At 41.1% G+C, this 19536-nt stretch overlaps 1 long non-coding RNA gene across 1 annotated transcript in view; it reads right to left on the bottom strand.

Annotated features, from left to right (window-relative positions):
• Positions 1-11705: 11705 nt before the first annotated feature.
• LOC129525883 (uncharacterized) overlaps positions 11706-19536 on the bottom strand; it is a 31524-nt gene continuing 23693 nt past the window's right edge. The window contains exons 3-5 of the long non-coding RNA XR_008670419.2: positions 14133-14278; positions 13371-13487; positions 11706-11805 (exon numbers count right to left, since the gene is read on the bottom strand). This is a non-coding gene — a long non-coding RNA (uncharacterized lncRNA). The remainder of the gene's footprint in view (positions 11806-13370; positions 13488-14132; positions 14279-19536) is intronic.

Below are 19536 nucleotides of genomic sequence, written 5' to 3'. Positions count from 1 at the left end.
GATACTGCCATCTCCCCCAAAAAGATGAGTGACCTTTCTAGCCCTAGAATAAAAGCCCAGGTAAAAATCACGGACATCAGTGTTCTGTATTTGTGGGCATACGGATATCCACATTTTGGGCAATGGGTATTATTACAGTAATACTAAAAAATGTTTGCAGAAATTTCTTTTGGTCTAATACCAACTGTAATCCCTTTTGGCAGTGTCTGCTGCTCTTAAGGATATACACCTTAAAACACTCACAAGCAGAAGCTGATCTCTTCCTCAGGAGGAACTTTCGCTATTGCAACAGTTTTCCAAACTGTTAACCTAAGCATGGTTAAATAGCATTTTTCTTTGCTTATAAAAACACTACAGAGATAACTGGAGGCAGAAGCCCCACTCTTCACTTTGGAGCCGTGCACGTCATGCACCATTCCACTCTGACGACAAGGTCCCCCACTCCCTAAATTGCTCCTAACCCCTCTCATCTCCTATTGTGCATTACCACCTCCGCTACATTGCAGTATTAATTTGATTTATGACCCAGCCGCCCCACCTGAGGCCCAGGAAGATGGCTCCCCTCCAATCGCTTCCATCAGCAGTGTAAGTGGATGGTAATAAAAACCCATACATGGCTCAGACTTTCAATTTCAATTGGAAATTGAAACTGTGCAATATGATTAAAGTTTAATCTGCATCATCAATAAACATGTGTGTGAAAGCAATGAGAGCTGCTTTCTCTCCTGGCTGCAAGCATGGATTTGATGAGTGCGTGTCTGCTGTCTCTTGTCTAAGCAAAGTATTTACTGGAGTTGGGATTATACACACTGACATACGTGCATGGGCATGTGGGAAGTAGATATATTTGTGCAGAAAGATAAAAATCATCACAGGGACATGACTGGGAGAGCAAGGTTGCTCATGCTCAGATGAAACCAGATTGAATCAATAGCTCTACAAGGAATTGCTAAGGACTCAATGGTTTTTCAAGGAGTACTAATGGCCATGTATTTGTTCATTCATTTATAAAGTATTTATTGAGTGTCTACTGTGTTAGACCCTGCACTCGATCCTGGGGTCATAATAGTGAGAGGGGTAAAAATAGACACTTGTGGAACTGCTCTCATGGAACCTACAGTAATGGTTGAGAAGGATGTTTATCAGATAATTAGGCAATTAAATGTGAACTTGCCCCTCTATTAAGTGCCCACAGGAAGAGGTATACAATTCTGCTAGTGCTGTAAAGAGGGAAATGTGACCTCTTCTGTGAAGTTAGGAAGAGCTTCCTGGAGTTGGTGATGATAGAGCTAAGGTCTAAAGAAAGAACAGACACAAGAGGAATCCAGCCACAGGAAGCCATATGTGCAAAGGCCAGGAGGTAAGAGGAAGATCCAGGGAAAAGAAGGCAGAGTGGCTGGAACAGAGTGAAATAAGAAGCTTGAGGTGAGGCTGCAGAGGTGGACAAAGAAACCACACTGGGCTTTGCAGGATGTGGCAAAGGGCCTAGATTTTTTTTCTAAGTACAATGAGAAGCTATCAGAGGGTTTTAAACAAGGCAGTTATGTCATCTTTTTAAAGCATGGAGAAGGAAATGGAGGAGAGAAGAATGGATGGGCAAAGACCAATAAAAGAGGCTATTTCTGTGATCTAGGGGAAAGGCAAGGATAACTTGGACTACTTCCTGACAGTGGAGGTGAGAAGTAGGAAAATTTTCTCCATGGTAAAAGTCGATGCCTGCCCTTTAAATACATAATAAATGGGCTCATCTCATCTCCATTCTAATGAGCTCTGCTCAATATGTCTCTATCACCCCGATGAACTCTCTCAGCCTCAAACTCTCCAAGAAAACATAAGCCATTCAATATGTACTCTGGCCACTTTGCCTTTCATCTCCAAACTTATCTGCATCTTTTTTTTTTTTTTTACAGGGTCTTGCTCTGTTTCTCAGACTGGAGTACACTAGAGTGATGATAACTCACTGCAGCCTTAAACTCCTGAGCACAAGAGATGCTCCTGCCTCAGTCTCTCAAGTAGCTGGGGTTACAGGTGTGCACCACCATGCCCAGATTTTTTTTATTTTTCATTTTTTTTTTAGAAATGGGATCTTACTATGTTGCCCAGGCTGGTCTTGAACTCCTGGGCTCAAGCAGTCCTCCCACTTTGGCTTCCCAGAATGCCTGCATTACAGGCATGAGCCACCACGCTTTACTCACCTGCATCTTTACCCATGCTTACTTATTTCCGTTCTTCCCAAGAGTAAGAGTTAAATGGTGTTTGCTCTGGCCTCCAGATTTTGTACACATTATTCCTTCTGCCAGGAGCATTCTTCCCTCATTCCTCTCACTCATTTACTTGTACTTACATTCCCAGTCTCAGATAGATTTTTCTGCAAATTCTTCTTGACCCTCTCTGCACAACTGGCATTGTCTGTTTAGTTAGCTTTTACCAATCAGTAGACTGTGCAAACCTTGACAAGAAGGCCAGTCCTTGTTTCTCATTATATCCCTCATTGTCCTATACAGTGTTCTGTGCGCTGCATACAAGAAGAGCTCAATAGATGCACTTTGGATGATGGCAGAGCTCTTCCTTCTTTCAAGTGCCAGCTCCTCTCCTTGTGCTATTGATACCAAATCTTCCTACTTCAGAATGACCTTGTTCTATCAATTATTCCTTCTCACTCCTACATATTCAAGCTCACCAACTTGACTATATCCTTACCCACAACAAGAAATTCATGTTTCCTCACCCTAAAGAGCACTGTCATTTGCTCCTGGCTTCTCCCTAAGAGTAGAAGCTTCCCCCAACCTTCCACTGCTCAAATATCTAGAAAATATAGTCTAGATTCACTATTTCTATTTCATCATCCCTTACTTCCTTTACCATCTGGCTTCCATCCACATAGTTCCATCAAAATAGCTCTAATGATCCCTGGGGACCTCCCAATACCAAATTCAATGGTTACTTTTCAGCTTTCATTCTATTTGGCTTCTTGGTAACATTTGATGCTGTTAACCACCTTCCTTCTGCTGAAACTCTATCTCTTGATTTATGCAGGAATAATTCCTGGCTCTTCACTTACATCTTTCACTGCAATTTCTCATTTATTACTCTTAATCGAACTTCCTGGGTATTTCATGCCATTTTACAAGTGAATAAAGTAAGGCTATGATAAGCTACATGATTGTGAATATGTTCTTTTTCAAAAGTCTTCATCTGTTGGTGATACTCACTAAAGTATTTTTCAGTGAAATGATACAATACCTTGGAATTGCTGTAAAATACTCCAGATGTGCTGGGTGCAGTGGCTCACACCTGCAATCCCAACAGTTTCGGAGGCTGAGGTAGGAGGATCACTTGAGACCAGGAATTTGAGACCAGCCTGGGCAACATAATGAGACCCCCATCTCTACATAAAATTAAAAAATTAGCCAGGTGTGGTGGTGCTACTCAGGCGGCTGAGGCACAAGAGTCACTTGAGCCCAGGAGTTCACGGCTACGGTAATCACATCACTGCACTCCCGCTTGGGTGGCAGAGTGAGAGCCTATTTTAAAATAATAAATAAATAAACTACTCCAGATATAGTCAAATATTATTCATATAATTTTTAAAGGTAGGTATAGTTGAAAAATAAAATAAAAATTATATGCCTTACTACCATTATTCCATTTTAGAAACCCAGGTCTCCTTAGAACTCCTAAAATCAATGGTCTTTCTACCACAAAGATGGACATACTTCAGGTGATCCCGGCGAGGGCTTAGTCAGAGTCAGGGGTGATAGGGTTTCTGCCTTATTTACGGAAGGCAATGAACCACGGAGTCTCCACGTTTTCAGAAGACTTGGGTTTTTGGCTTGGCCCTGCCAGGATCCATACATGGGGCCTTGAATGGCATATTTTTCCATGACAAAGTGAACCTCTCCATGTCTGTAAACATACTTAGACAATAGACCTCAGAGGTTGCAGTGAGCCGAGATCGTGCCATCGCACTCCAGCCTGGGGAACAAGAGTGAGACTTCGTCTCAAAAAAAAAAAAAAAAAAGGAAAATAGACTTCTCTAAGAGAAGTTGTAACTATCAAGGAATTTTGAAATATGATTTGTAAAGAGAGGCAGCATGGTGCCACGGTGAAGAACCCAGGCTGTCAGGTGAAACAGACCTGGATTTAAGCCCCTGCTCCATGACTTACTGGCTAGGTGAATTTGGGCAAGTCACTGGGGACCTCAGAGCGTCAGTTCCCATGATGCCATTTAGGAAGAGCAATTTCCTACCCTGCAGGATTATGGAGAGGATTAAAACGTAACAACTAGAACAGAGTAGTTGTCCCTGAATTCTTATTGGGAGGTGGTGGACAAATAGGAGGCAGGGACACCATGGGTCCGTCGTGGCCCCTCTTTCTACTTCCTGCGCATCTCATTCACTCAGGATGATTTGCAGTTGGTGGCAAATCCAGCCCTGGGACCAGAGATCTGAGACTAGTGATAAAACCGTCAGCCAAGATTTGCTACATCTTTTTGTTCCACCCCCTAGTCTCCCATTAAAAATGATTTGTCGTTAGGACAAAACATGGGAAAACAAACGTGATTAAAATTTTCCCATATTAAATACCTGTGTGGCGATGGCAGGCCCGAGCTGAGAGCTCTGGAAAGGCTCTGATTCATCCATCTGGAAGGGGTCTGAGCATCTGGCAGAGTCGGGAAGTGAGTAAGAGTCTGGGTTTGTTTCTCTGCTGCCTCATTCCTGGCATCTTTCTTCCATCTCGCTGACTTCCTCAATCGACTCCATTAAACACAGATTACAGGTAACTGGGGCATGGGGTGGGCATCCCCATAGCATTGGGAAGGTAGGAGGAAGGTGGGGAGGGAGGATATGCTTTACCCTCCTACCCTGCCTTCCCCGAGGGGAAAAAAGTCTCATAACTTTCAGAAATGTGATAGATCTGTCAAAAATCCATGAAGTCAGTTGCATAGGTTATGAAACTCACTTCACAGGTTTGGTATCTCTCAGAAACCTTTTGCTTCCTTAAGGCCTGAAGTAGATTAATTGCAAAAATATCTGCAACTTTTCATCCCTCTCTGCACACCTCTTGCACAATGACCTGACAGCTCCTCTCATGAAGAGGCAAAAACTCTTTTCCAATCCTTCATATGGGCTAGGCTAATGACTTGTTTTGGCTAAAAAGAAGATATCAGAAGTGAATGCATGCAAGTTTCAAGGTTAGGGCTCAAAAGGCTGAAAACATGCACATTTCAACTTTCTTGTAAAAAGCTTGGCATACCCTACTGCATGATGGGAGATACATAGCCCAGTTACCACCCCTCACACCATCCAACAGCCAGCTGACTTCTAGGCAAGTGAGCAAGGCCATCCTAGACTAGCAAGCCTCCACCGACTGCAACCTGACCACAGATTCAGGAGAAAACCCAGCCAAAATCAGTTCATCTTTTCTTAGACCAGTAGAACTGCCCAGTTGACCTGCAGACTGGTAAGCAATAATAAATGCTATTGCTTGCTTAGAGATGGTTTGTTAAGCTGTGAAACTAATTGACACAAAATGGTGTGACTTAACATGGCCACATCTTGCTAATGTGTGCCCTACCCCCTGCAAATTATGTCTTCAAATTGAAAGCGTGAGTTTTTTTTTTTCAGCTTTGTAGAATCTGGGAAGGTCGTTGGTTAATGTGAAAAGCCCTAAGAATTCAGACTATAAATATTTCTTCTTGAAGGATCTAAAGTATTCTGTCACCTAAGGGCTGAGAGTCCCTGGCCCTATAAAAGCCACCTGAACATATACACAGAGCATCTATTATCCCATTCCAACTTACTGCATTGATTTCTTCTCAGGGTGCCTAAGAAATTTTGGTTAATAAGAGAAAGAACCAAAGGTAGAAGTAAATTTGTTTATTCATACTCACAGAGCTTCCTCTTCCTCATTCAATCACCAAAGAAGGGAATAGTTTACCTGGACTGGTCAAGCCAAGGACATGTTATTGGGGCAAAGGTTTCACTGGACTGAGATTGGCAATCAATGTCTCCCTCTCTTCCTGTTCCTCCTCCCCCTCCTCTTCCTTCTACTCTACTCTTCCTCTTCTCTTCTCCTTCTCGCTCATCTTTCTTCTCTCTTCATGAGATTGGAAAAAAGATACTACCACCTGCCTCTCAGGCAGAAGGGACATTTCCCCTGCCCTTTTGGAATCTGAAGGGAAACTAGAGTGAAGCCCACAGGAAAGACTCTCTCTGCTTGTTTAGACAAAGAAAGAGATCCTCATGGCCTCCAAAACTTGGAGGGAGAAAGAGTGGCTTGGGAGCAGGATTCATGTGTTCACTTGATGGCAGGCATGCTCTTGACAGTACCCTTCACACATTCACTCCAACTCAAAGGCCTGTCCAGGAGGGCCAGGTGTGGTGGCTCACACCTGTCATCCCAGCACTTTGGGAGGTGGAAGTGGGCAGATCACTTGAGGCGGGGAGTTCAAGACCAGCCTAACCAACATGGCAAAACCCCGTCTCCACTGAAAATACAAAAATTAGTTGCTTGTGGTGGTAGATGCCTGTAATCCCACCTACTCGGGAGGCTGTGGCAGAAGAATTACTTGAACCCAAGAGGCAGAGGTTGCAGTGAGCCCAGATTGCGTCACCGCCCTCCAGCCTGGGCAACAGAGCGGGACTCTGTCTACAACAAAACCAAACAGAACCTGTCCAGGAAATGCCTCTCCCAGAGGAAAACCATGACTGGGAGTGAAGGATGAAGGAGGGAGTGCCTAGGAAAGTCTTGGACTGAAAAGAGAATAGCAGGCAGGCTGGGTTACTTTAAATGCTGATGATGAAGTTGAGAGAAATGGAAATGGCATCAGTGATGTAGACTTGGAGTTGAAGATAAAATTGCATCTGTTAGTATTCCTGTGGAAATATTAGGCTGTAACTAGAATGTGTGAGATGGTCTCTCTTAGACATGAAAGTATTAATCATAAACTGACAATAAAATGAGTAAATGTGGACACATAAGAAGAAATACTTGGAGTTTTTCCCTAAACAGAAATCTTTCACCAAAGCAGAACTCTTCCTCCTCAAATCCATCTCCACTCTGCAACTCTTAACATTATCAGGGTTCTTACTTCAAGGCAATTTCACCATTTTCTGGCCCTTGCTTACCTACACTAACCTTCTTCCTTTGCACTTCTGCTCTGCTTTTTACCTTCCAGCCTTTGTTACACCTTGGGAAACACTGGATTCACTCCTTTCTCCAGATTTTTGCAGACATATCGTCTCTACCCGGGGCATTCTATTTCCCTAACTAATCCTTCATATTTCAGCCTAAATGTCCCCTCCTCCAAGAATTAGTGTCAGGGGACCCTTGGACAGTCCTGTTTCTGCAGCTGGGTTATTCCTGGGCCTTTTCTATATGTTACTGCTTACTTCCCTGTAGACATAGAGATGGATACATTGTTTCCTTCCCTTGTAGGTTTCCTTCCTTTGTAGGTACAAAGTAGATACAGATACAGATACAAATGGCCATTTGGGGATCACAGCACCAAAAGATTTGGGCTACTTCATGCCCATGAGATAATTTCTGAGTTACAACAAGGGGTCTCATGCCCATGAGATAATCCCTGAGTTACAACAAGGGAAGAAACAAAATCGTTTGAGCTATTCACTAAATTCATCGTTTTACATCACAAAAATTTTTGTTTGCTTGCTAGTTACTTCTATCACAGTCTAGGAGAAGCCTGACCAAACAGAAAAAAAAAAGTTTGTAACTGGATTTTATCACTAACAGTTATTCTGGGTACAAAGTGGAAGGCAGGTCATTTGTCCTGGGGAAGGAGCAGTGAAGTAGAGACCAGGTTGTGGTCAAGGAGTTTCACCTGAATAAATCTTGTTCCATCCCATTTTCCCAAGATCTAGGCAAGACAAGGGAAACGGGCATGCTTTCATTTTAGTTAGACCTTTGAAATTTTGTAAGAAGAGAGCCTCATGAGCAAAGAGTTGAAAAACCAATGGGGTAATAACGGGTTATTCTTAATGGTACCTTCAGTAGAAAATAAAAAGGTTTGCTGGGTGGGGTGCGGAGTGGGGTGGGGGGAAGGCTGAACTGATAGGTTACTGTCGCTTAGTGTTCTGAACTTTTTCCTGACTGCTTTACATAAAGAAGCAATTAATGAATGCACAACTGTCAAGAATAATTTGCCCTTAGAGACACACCAAAAAAAGAGAATTTTGGACCAATATCCCTGATGAACATTGATGTGAAAATCCTCAGTAAAATACTGGCAAACCGAATCCAGCCGCACATCAAAAAAGCTTATCCACGACGATCAAGTCGGCTACATCCCTGGGATGCAAGGCTGGTTCAACATACGCAAATCAATGAAAGTAATCCATCGCATAAACAGAATCAATAACAAAAACCTCATGATTATCTCAATAGATGCAGAAAAAGCCTTTGACAAAATTCAACAGCCATTCATGCTAAAAATTCTCAATAAATTAGGTATTGATGGGACGTATCTCAAAATAATAAGAGCTATTTATGACAAACCCACAGTTAATACCATATTGAATGGGCAAAAACTGGAAGTATTCCCTTTGAAAACTGGCACAAGACAGGGATGTCCCCTCTCATCACTCCTATTCAACATAGTGTTGGAAGTTCTGGCCAGGGCAATCAGGCAAGAGAAAGAAATAAAGGGTATTCAATTAGGAAAAGAGGAAGTGAAATTGTCCCTGTTTGCAGATGAAATGATTGTATATTTAGAAAACCCCATTATCTCACCCAAAATCTCATTAAGCTGATAAGCAACTTCAGCAAAGTCCCAGGATACAAAATCGATGTGCAAAAATCACAAGCATTCCTATACACCAATAACAAACAAACAGAGAGCCAAATCATGAGTGAACTCCCATTCACAATTGCTACAAGGAGAATAAAATACCTAGGAATACAACTTACAAGAGATGTGAAGGACCTCTTCAAGAAGAATTACAAACCACTGCTCAATGAAATAAAGAAGGACACAAACAAGTGGAAGAACATTCCATGCTCATGGATAGGAAGAATCAATATCGTGAAAATGGCCATACTGCCCAAGGTAATTTATAGATTCAATGCCATTCCCATCAAGCTACCAAAGATTTTCTTCACAGTATTGGAGAAAACTACTTTAAAGTTCGTATGGAACCAAAAAAGAGCCTGCATTGCCAAGATAATCCTAAGCAAAAAGAACAAAGCTGGAGACATCATGCTACCTGACTTCAAACTATACTACAAAGCTACAGTAACTAAAACAGCATGGTACTGGTACCAAAACGGAGATATAGACTAACGGAACAGAACAGAGGCCTCATAAATAACACCACGCATCTACAACCATCTGATCTTTAACAAACCTGACAAAAACAAGAAATGGGGAAAGGATTCCCTATTTAATAAATGGTTCTGGGAAAACTGGCTATCCATATGCAGAAAGCTGAACCTGGATCCCTTCCTTACACCTTATACAAAAATTAATTCAAGATGGATTAAAGACTTAAATGTTAAACCTAAAACCATAAAAACCCTAGAAGAAAACCTAGGCAATACATTCAGGACATAGGCATGGGCAAGGACTTCATGACTAAAACACCAAAAGAAATGGCAACAAAAGTCAAAATAGACAAATGGGATCTAATTAAACTAAAGAGCTTCTGCACAGCAAAAGAAACTACCATCAGAGTGAACAGGCAACCTACAGAATGGAGAAAATTTTTGCAATCTACTCATCTGACAAAGGGCTAATATCCAGAATCTACAAAGAACTCAAACAAATTTACAAGAAAAAAAATCAAACAACCCCATCAAAAAGTGGGCAAGGGTTATGAACAGACACTTCTCAAAAGAAGACATCTATGCAGCCAACGGATACATGAAAAAATGATCATCATCACTGGTCATCAGAGAAATGCAAATCAAAACCACAATGAGATACCATCTCACACCAGTTAGAATGGCGATCATTAAAAAGTCAGGAAACAACAGATGCTGGAGAGGATGTGGAGAAATAGGAACACTTTTACACTGTTGGTGGGAGTGTAAACTAGTTCAGCCATTGTGGAAGACAGTGTGGCAATTCCTCAACGATCTAGAACTAGAAATACCATTTGACCCAGCCATCCCATTACTGGGTATATACCCAAAGGATTATAAATCATGCTACTATAAAGACACATGCACATGTGTGTTTATTGTGGCACTATTCACAATAGCAAAGACTTGGAACCAATCCAAATGTCCATCAATGATAGACTGGAGTAAGAAATGTGGCACATATACACCATGGAATACTATGCAGCCATAAAAAGGATGAGTTCATGTCCTTTGCAGGGACATGGATGAGCTGGAAACCATCATTCTGAGCAAACTATCACAAGGACAGAAAACCAAACACCTCATGTTCTCACTCATAGCTGGGAATTGAACAATAAGAACACTTGGACACAGGGCAGGGAACATCACATACTGGAGCCTGTTGTAGGGTGGGGGGCTGGGGGAGGGATAGCATTAGGAGAAATACCTAATGTAAATGACGAGTTAATGGGTGCAGCAAACCAACATGGCACATGTATACATATGTAACAAACCTGCACGTTGTGCACATGTACTCTAGAACTTAAAGTATATAAAAAAAAAAAGAAAAAAACCAAACTTGCCCTTAGAGTAAGATTATCCTTAAAACAGTAGGTTTTCACTTTGGAAGGCCAAGGCGGGCGGATCATAAGGTCAGGAGATCAAGACCATCCTGTCCAACATGGTGAAACCCTGTCTCTACTAAAAATACAAAAATTAGCTGGGTGTGGTGGTGGGCGCCTGTAATCCCAACTGCTCTGGAGGCTGAGGAAGGAGAATTCCTTGAACCCAGGAAACAGAGGTTGCAGTGAGCCGAGATTGCGCCACTGCACTCCAGCCTGGCAACAGAGTGAGACTCGGTCTCAAAAAACAAACAACAACAAAATAGTAGGTTTTGCTAACCCTGAATGAATAGGTTTAGGGCTCCTTCTCTTGCCCCACAGACCTGGTGCTCCTCCCAGAGTTCCCTTCATCCCCTCACCCACCACCAGACTAAAAGCATCTTGATGGCATGAACTATGTTTTGTTCACATCGGTGTGGCTGATTCTCAGAACTCAGAGGAATGGAACCTGTGCTTCAGGCCCACACTTATGAGAGGATCTGGCCACCAGTTTTGTTCAGATCTATTTCTCAAGATTAACCAATTATCAGCTTTGTTCCTACAAGTCAGTTGGCTGAAGTAAATGATCCTGCACTCTATCCAATTGCTATTTTCTGGTGAGAAGCCAATCCCGTTGGAAGTTCACCTGCCTCAGGTATCCAAAAAAGGACCCGGGAGCAAATCCCAGGCTTGACATTTATGTGGGAAAGTCACTTATCCTCTAAGTCTCAGTCCCTCATCTATAACATGAGGATAATAATAGTATATCTCCTGTACACTGCTTTCAAGGAATTAAAAATAACCCATGTAATCTTTTGGCTACCTGGCAAACCTATATGAGTATTTGCTATGATGACAATGATAATGATGACATTGATTAGGACTTCATTAATAATGCTATACCTGTTCATTCTTGGGCTGTGCTGATGAGCTGGGTAACATTTACAGCAGAATAAGGAATGAATATGAGCCCAATATATATCTGGTACCCAGTGCTGACTTAAATGTAATTAGCACACTTTGGGCAGGTTGACAGGATGTTTCTGTTTCCTTGTTTATGTTTCCTTCTCTCTTGTCTTTGAGTGTTTGTATCAGCCGGTGATTTGGAATGCACAAACATTTCCTATTGACAGGAAAATCAGAGAAAGTGCAATCTTACAGCTCAGATATTAGTTCAGTTGCTCTGAGTCTTGGTGGTGTGATTGATGGGAGTTTTATTGCAAATGTAAAAATCTGCATTCCCTTCCTCCCATGTTGGCACATCAACGTTTTGGTCGCACACAACACGTCCCAGTGCATTGAGGATAATAAACTCTAATGTCCTTGATAGCTGTGTATCAAAGCCAGTCAATGCACCATTGGCTTAGATGACAGAAATGACTGGGTCAATGACATTCACACACCCACCGCCTGGTAAAGACAACAACACTCCCAAAGCTAGAAATGGAGATTATTTGCCAATATAACATTAATTCCACCAATATTTATTAGACTCCTGTAGTAATGAGGCTTAAGCCAGCACAGTGCCAGGCACATGGATGGGTGTACATTCAGTTCTTGTTAAACGAGTGAATGGGTGACTAAATAAATGAATGAAAGTCTATATAGTGTGAAGTCACTGAGGAATCCATAATGCTTCCTCATTTGGAAATGGAATTTTCAAAAAGCAATCAAATCTGAAGGAAATTAGCTAGAAGCAATGAATACATGGCAAAAGCCCAAAGATGTTAGTCCAGCTGCTGCAAACATGACTAATGCACAAACCCAGGGGAGTGGATAATGCCTTGGCTGCCAAAAAAAAAACGACAAAAAAACCCTGAAAATCTAAAAAGAGACTTAACTCAATTTCAAGGAGAGAGTGTTTGACCATGACCCATAGGCACAAGTTGGATCTTACAGATGGGTAGCCTTTGCTTCAGCTTGTGTCCTTCAAAAACCTTGATGTTATTCTACTCAGTAGCAACTGGATTATAAAGGGGTTTAGAAGCTGAGGAACTTATGAAGAGCTTTCAATCTAGGGAAGGAGAGATAAATAGATTCTAGGTTCCATGCTTAGATCCTAGCGGTGCCTAGCTACTCTATCCCCAGTAGCTAGCTCAGTGCCTGGCACACGGTACATGCTCAAAAAATAGTTGAGTGCATGAAGGAAGATATCTATAAAATATGCTATCTATCTCTATTACAATATTTTGTGTTAATCTGCTTTACTGCGAAAGTAATACATAGTGAATAATGTATATCCAGTATATCTGCATTACTTTCATGTTTCTAACAGATAACGTTTAGTCTGTAACCTATAATAAGAGGTACATAATCAGAAGAGAGACACTTGTGTGGGCAGTCAGAAGAAAGACAAATGCCTTCAAATCTAGGGAAATTGGGAAAGGAGGTGGGAAATTATGAAAGAGGAGGCATCAAAGGTGGGTCTGGAAGTAAAGGCAGAGCTGAACATTGCACAATGCAGGCTGAGCAAATAGTACGAGAAAATTTTCAGCAAAACAAAATGATAGAACAATGTTTTTCCAAGTGTATCCTAAAAAAACTCTTCGCACAAAATCACCTGGGGATAAGCATCCCTAGCCTACTCGGTCAGAGTCTCTGTTGATAGGGCTCATGAATCTGAACTCTAAGAGACGCTATAAGTCATTTTTATGTGTTTTTGAGGAGCCATTTATAGGAAGCACCCACCTCAGTATTTAATTTAATCCTCTTGACTATTCAGGGAGGTAAACATGATTGTTCCCATTTGATGGCAGGTATATCGAAGCTCAAGGAAGTGAAGTGATGTGTTCAAGGTCACCCAGCCTGTAAGTCAAAGAGCTGTGGTTTAAACACCAAACACCGGATGTCAAACCTTTACTCTTTCCCACTACCCTCTCTGCATACAAGGCTGAAGGATAGGCTGTATGAAGGGAAGCTGCAGGTGATGACTTTGAAAGAGTATATTCTGACAATAATAGTAGTAGAGATCAATAAAGACAATGATAGTGTTTTATATCTTTAAAAAGAAAGAAAGAACACACCGCTCTGGCTGTGGCAGACTTTATCAGGAGGCTCTGATTAATGAGCAAAGCTCTAATTCGGGCTCCCTAATAGATGCCTGTTATATCACCAGGAGATTTTCATCTCAGCGATACATTGCTATAATTTGCTTGGGCAGCAGTGTCAGTTCTGCCCCAAGTTTGATCAGGCTAATCTCTGTTTCTCAATAAAAAGGTCGGTAACTACAAACATCCAGTATAGCAACTAGTGATCAGGAAATGAGGCCGAAGCAGCCATTAAGTAGTCATGGGGAGGCAGCTCAGAATGGGCTGTGAATTCTGGGGTTGGACATCTCTTTTGTGGAATGGTAGGCTTGGGTCTTCCTCAGGGTGCCTGGTTGATAAGAAACGTTGGTTAATAGGGAAAAAAAAGCCAAAAGTAGAAGTAAATTTGTTTAGTCTTACTCACAGAGCTTCTTCCCTTATTCAATCACCAAAGAAGAGGATTGTTGATCTGGATTGGTCAGGCCAAGGAAATATTATCGGAGCAAAGTTTTCACTGGACTAAGGTTGGCAATCAATTTCTCTCACTCTCCTCCTCCTGTTCCTCCTCTCCTGCACCAAGGTTAAAGGTACAAGGTCGTGGGTTCGGCTGACGGAGGGAATGCCAGCATCCCTCACTGTTCCAAAGCCCCATCTGCCTCCCAAAGATAGCTGGCCACCCAAAAAGCTCATTAGGGGGAGACCACATCATAAACTCTGTCGAAAGAGGTCTGACTCATTCCCTCGCATCCTTCAGTTCCCTGCTCAAATGATAACTTCTGAAGGATGTCTTTGACCACCTACTAGGAATATCATCACTCATCCCACCTCCCCAGATTTCCACATGATTCCTCCCTCTTACTCTCCTTTCTTCATTACTCTTAGTGACGCCCAGTATTACATTACCTACTCTTTTGTTCTTTTGTTTACTGCCTGTCTCTTTCCACTAGACTGTAAGCTTCATGTAGTTAGCAATCTGTTTCCCCTCCATTTCCCCAAAATCCAGGACTGTGCCTGTTTTGTGGTAGACATTGCATAAATATTTGTTGAATGAAAGGACAATGTATTAGCACAAATGCATCCTCTATCACAAGGAAGTCATTTCATTCTCAGTTCTAATTGCCTTCACTTGTGAAGACACCTAAAAATAAAACTTTTTCCCCCAGTTAAATCTATCAGCAGCATTTTTCTCATCATCCCTAGGATAGCACACAAACATTTTGATGTGGTTTATTGGACCCTCTGTGTCTGCTCGAGGTTCCCCTTCAGCCCAGCTCACAGCCCTCTCTGCCTTGCATCTGTGCATCATACATTCCTTCAGACAGATGATAGCACCTGCTTTTCCCCAATCTCACGTCCTGCAATGTCACCCCCTCCGCCTGAAACACTCTCTTGCTTCATTCTTCACTTGGTTAATTCCTAAGCATCCTTCCACACTCCACTTAAACATCATTTCCTGGGGCTGTCTTTCCTAAATTCTCAGGCTCAGCTAACTCTCTTCCATAGCAGCCTGCATTTCCACCTTCTGTTACATTTAAACATTTGAACATTTGTTCAGTGTTTGTCTTCCCCATGAATTCCAAGTCTGTGAACTCCACAGAGGTGAGAATGGGTCGTTCTTCCTGACTGCTGACTTTTCAGCATTTAGCAAAGTGTGGGAGAGAGTCAGTGCCCAATATATATTGCCTTTGTGAATGAATGCATGCATGAATATCAGAGCCCAGGAGTTAGCTCCCACCGGAATTACCTCCAAATACAGGATAAACTCAGATAAATCCCCACCCCCTGAGATGCTGTCTGAGAATGAACCACTCCTGGTCTCAGTGTTGGCAACAGATTCTCACTCACTTCCAGTTATTCTCCAAGTCCAGCCTCTTATGAGCAGATTAAGTCTTTTTCTTGTCACCAAAGACCCCTGGCCCTGACTCCAGGAGCTGAGGCCATTACCAAGTCCATACCCTAAATGGCAAAATGTTAGAGACCTGGCTTTTTTGCAAATGTATTATTCAAGCCCTTAGCTAAGAAACAACACTTCTGTTTCTGGAGGTGAAAAATTTGCAACTAACTCAGCGTCCAGAATGCTAGCAAAATTTGAAGCAATCTAGAGAACTGTGCTGAAACTGCAAAGCCGGGAGGCCAAGGGGAAGAGGCCATGCTAGTTTTATATTAATAGAGAACTCCAGAGCTGGTCTGAAGGCCACAGGGGAGAAAAATAGAGGGGTTGAGTAGGGAAGAAAAACACAGAGAGACTTTTATTGCTTTTGTTGGGCTCTAATTACAAAAATCATAAACACACACAAAACTCTCCCATAATTAACTGCCCAGAGAAAACAACTTTTAACATTTAGCTGCATGCCCTTTTGGTACTTAAAAAGGTGGGCTTGAAAGCTATGCTTATTATTTAATAGCCAGCCTTCACTGAACAATGCAGCACATATTCCTATGAGAGGCAGAATTGGCATTGGTTGAGAAAATGGACTTTGTAATCAGACAGACCTGCAACTTACTCTTACTGAACTCCACGCTAAGTTGGCAAATTTGGCAAGATGCTTAAGCCCTAAATTCCTCATCTATAAACCGAGGACAAAAGTGGAATTGATCTCTCTGTGTCAAGAGGATTAAATGAAGTAAAATATGTTCATTATTAATACTGATCTCGGTGCACAATAGATGTTCAAGTAGCTATCACTATTGTTGGTATTATAATATATAATATTGATATAACATCAGCAATCATTTTTTTCTTTCCAGCTTTTATTTTAGGTTCAGGAGGTACATGTGCAGGTTTGTTTGTTTTGTAGGTAAATTGCATGTCACAGAGATTTGGTCTACAGATTATTTTGTTACCCAGGTAATAAGCATAGTACCTGATAGGTAGCTTTTGGATTATCATCCTTCTCCCACCCTACATTCTCATGTAGATCCTGCTGTTTATTATCAACTTCTTCACGTGTAGTCAGTGTTTGGCTCCCACTTATACATGAGAACATGTGGTATTTGGTTTTCTGTACCTGCATTAATTCATTTAGGATAATGGCCTCCAGCTCCATCCATGTTGTTGCAAAGGACATGATCTCATTCTTTTTTATGGCTGCATAGTTATTCCATGGTGTATATGTATCACATTTTCTTTACCCAGTCCTCTGTTGATGGGTACTTAGGTTGATTTTACGTCTTTGCTATTGTGGATAGTGCTGTGATGAACATATGCATACATGTGTTTTTATGGTAGAATAATTTATATTCCTTTGGGTATACACACAGCAATGGAATTGCTGGGCCAAATAGTAGTTTTGTTTTAAGTTTCTTGAAAAATATCCAAATTGCTTTCCATAGTAGCTGAACTAATTTACATTCCCACCAGCAGCGTAGAAGTATTCCCTTTTCTTGGCAACCTTGCCAGCATCTGTTATTATTATTATTTTTTTATTTTTGAATAATAGCCATTCTGACTGGTGTGAGATGGTATCTCATTGTGGTTTTGATTTGCACTTCTCTAATGATTAGTGGTATTGAGCATTTTTTCATATGGTTGTTGGCTGCATGTACATCTCCTTTTGAAAAGTGTCTGTTTATGTCCTTAGTCTACTTTTTAATGGAGTTGTTTGCTTTTTGCTTGTTAATATGTTTAGGTTCCTTATAGATTGTGGATATTAGACCTTTGTCAGATGCATAGCTTGCAAATATTTTCTCCCATTCTGTAGGTTGTCTATTTACTCTGTGGATAGTTTCTTTTGCTGTGCAGGAGCTCTTCAGTTTAATTAGATCCCATTTGTCAATTTTTGTTTTTGTTGCAATTGCTTTTGGCATGTTCATCTTGAAATCTTTGCCAGGACCTATGTCCAGAATGTTATTTCCTAGGTTTTCTTCTAGGGTCTTTATAATTACAGGTTTTACATTTAAGTATTTAATCCACCTTGAGTTGATTTTTGTATATGGTGAAAGGAAGGGGTCCAGTTTTAATCTCCTGCATATGGCTAGCCAGTTATCCCAGCACCATTTATTGAATGGGAGTCCTTTCCCCATTGCTTGTTTTTGTCAACTTTGTTGAAGATCAACAGGCTTTATCTCTGGGTTCGCTGTTTTGTTCCATTGTTCTATGTGTCCATTTTTGTACCAGTACCATGCTGTTTTGGTTACTGTAGTATAATTTGAAGTGGGCTAATGTGATGCCTACAGCTTTGTTCAATTTACTTAAGATTGCATTGACTACTTGGTCCCTTTTTTAGTTCAATATGAATTTTATAATAGCTTTTTCTGATTCTGTGAAAAATGTCATTCGTAGTTTGATACGAGTAGCATTGGATTTGTAAATTGCTTTGGCCAGTATGGTTGTTTTAACAATATTGATTCTTCCTATCCATGAGCATGGAATGTTTTTCCATTTGTGTCACCTCTGAGTTCTTTAGCAGTGTTTTGTAATTCTTGTTGCAGAGATCTTTCACCTTCCTGGTTAGCTCTATTCCTAGGTTGTGTGTGTGTGTGTGTGTGTGTGTGTGTGTGCATCTATTGTGAATGGGATTGCATTTTTGATTGGCTCTCAGCTTGGAAATTGTTAGTGTATAGGAATGCTACTGATTTTTGTACATTGATTTTGTATGCTGAAACTTTGCTGAAGTTGTTTATCAGATCTACAAGTTTGGGCAAAAACGATGGGATTTTCTAGGTATCAAATCATATCGTCTATGAAGAGAGATAGTTTGCCTTCTTCCCTTGCTATTTGGATGCCTTTTATTTCTTTCTCTTGCCTGATTACTCTGACTAGGACTTTCAGTTCTACGTTGAAAAGGAGTGATGAGAATAAGCATTGTTGTCTTATTATAGTTCTCAAGGGGAATGCTTCCACCTTTTGCCATTCAGTTTGATGCTGGCTATGGCCTTGTCTTAGATGGCTCTTACTATTTTGAGGTATGTTCCTTCAATGCCTAGTTTGTTGAGGGTTTTTAACATGAAGGAATGTTGAATTTTATCAAAAGCCTTTTCTGCATCTATTGAAATGATCATGTGGTTTTCCTTGTTAGTTCTGTTTATATGATGATTCACATTTACTGATTTGCATATATTGAACCAACCTTGCATCCCAGGAATAAAGCCTACTTAATCGTAATGGATTAGCTTTTTGAAGTGCTGCCATATTCAGTTTGCTAGTGTTTTGTTGAGGATTTTTGCATCTATGTTCATCAGGGATGTTGGCCTGAAGTTTTCTTTTTTTTATTGTGTCTCTGCCAGGTTTTTTTTTTTAAGTTCTGGGGTACATGTGCAGGATGTGTAGGTTTTTTACATAGGTAAACTTGTGCCATGGTGGTTTGCTGCACCTATAAACCCATCACTTAGGTATCAAGCCCAGAACGCTTTAGCTATTTTTCCTAATGTTCTCTCTTCCCCCACTCCATCCCCCAAAAGGTCCCAGTGTGTGTTGTTCCTTTCCCTGTGTCTGTGTGTTCTCATTGTTCAGCTCCCACTTACAAGTGAGAACATGCAGTGTTTGATTTTCTGTTCCTGCATTAGTTTGCTGAGATTAATGGCTTCCAGCTCCTTCCATGTCCCTGTAAAGGACATGGTCTCTTTCCTTTTTATGACTGCATAGTATTCCATGGCATATTTGTACCACTGTCTATCATTGAAGGGCATTTGAGTTGATTCCATGTCTTTGCTATTGTGAATAGTGCTGCACTGAACATTCATGTGCATGTATCTTTATAATAGAATGATTTATATTCTTTTGGGTATATACCCAGTAATTGGATATCTCGGTCAAGTGGTTTTTCTGGTTCTAGATCTTTGAGGAATCATCACACCATCTTCTGCAATGGTTGAACTAATACACATTC

This window comes from Gorilla gorilla, chromosome 10, assembly GCF_029281585.2.
Source record: "Gorilla gorilla gorilla isolate KB3781 chromosome 10, NHGRI_mGorGor1-v2.1_pri, whole genome shotgun sequence".
NCBI classification, from domain to species: Eukaryota; Metazoa; Chordata; class Mammalia; order Primates; family Hominidae; genus Gorilla; species Gorilla gorilla.
Note: the sequence above shows the minus strand (reverse complement) of the source record. Positions and strands in the feature narration are given on the sequence as shown.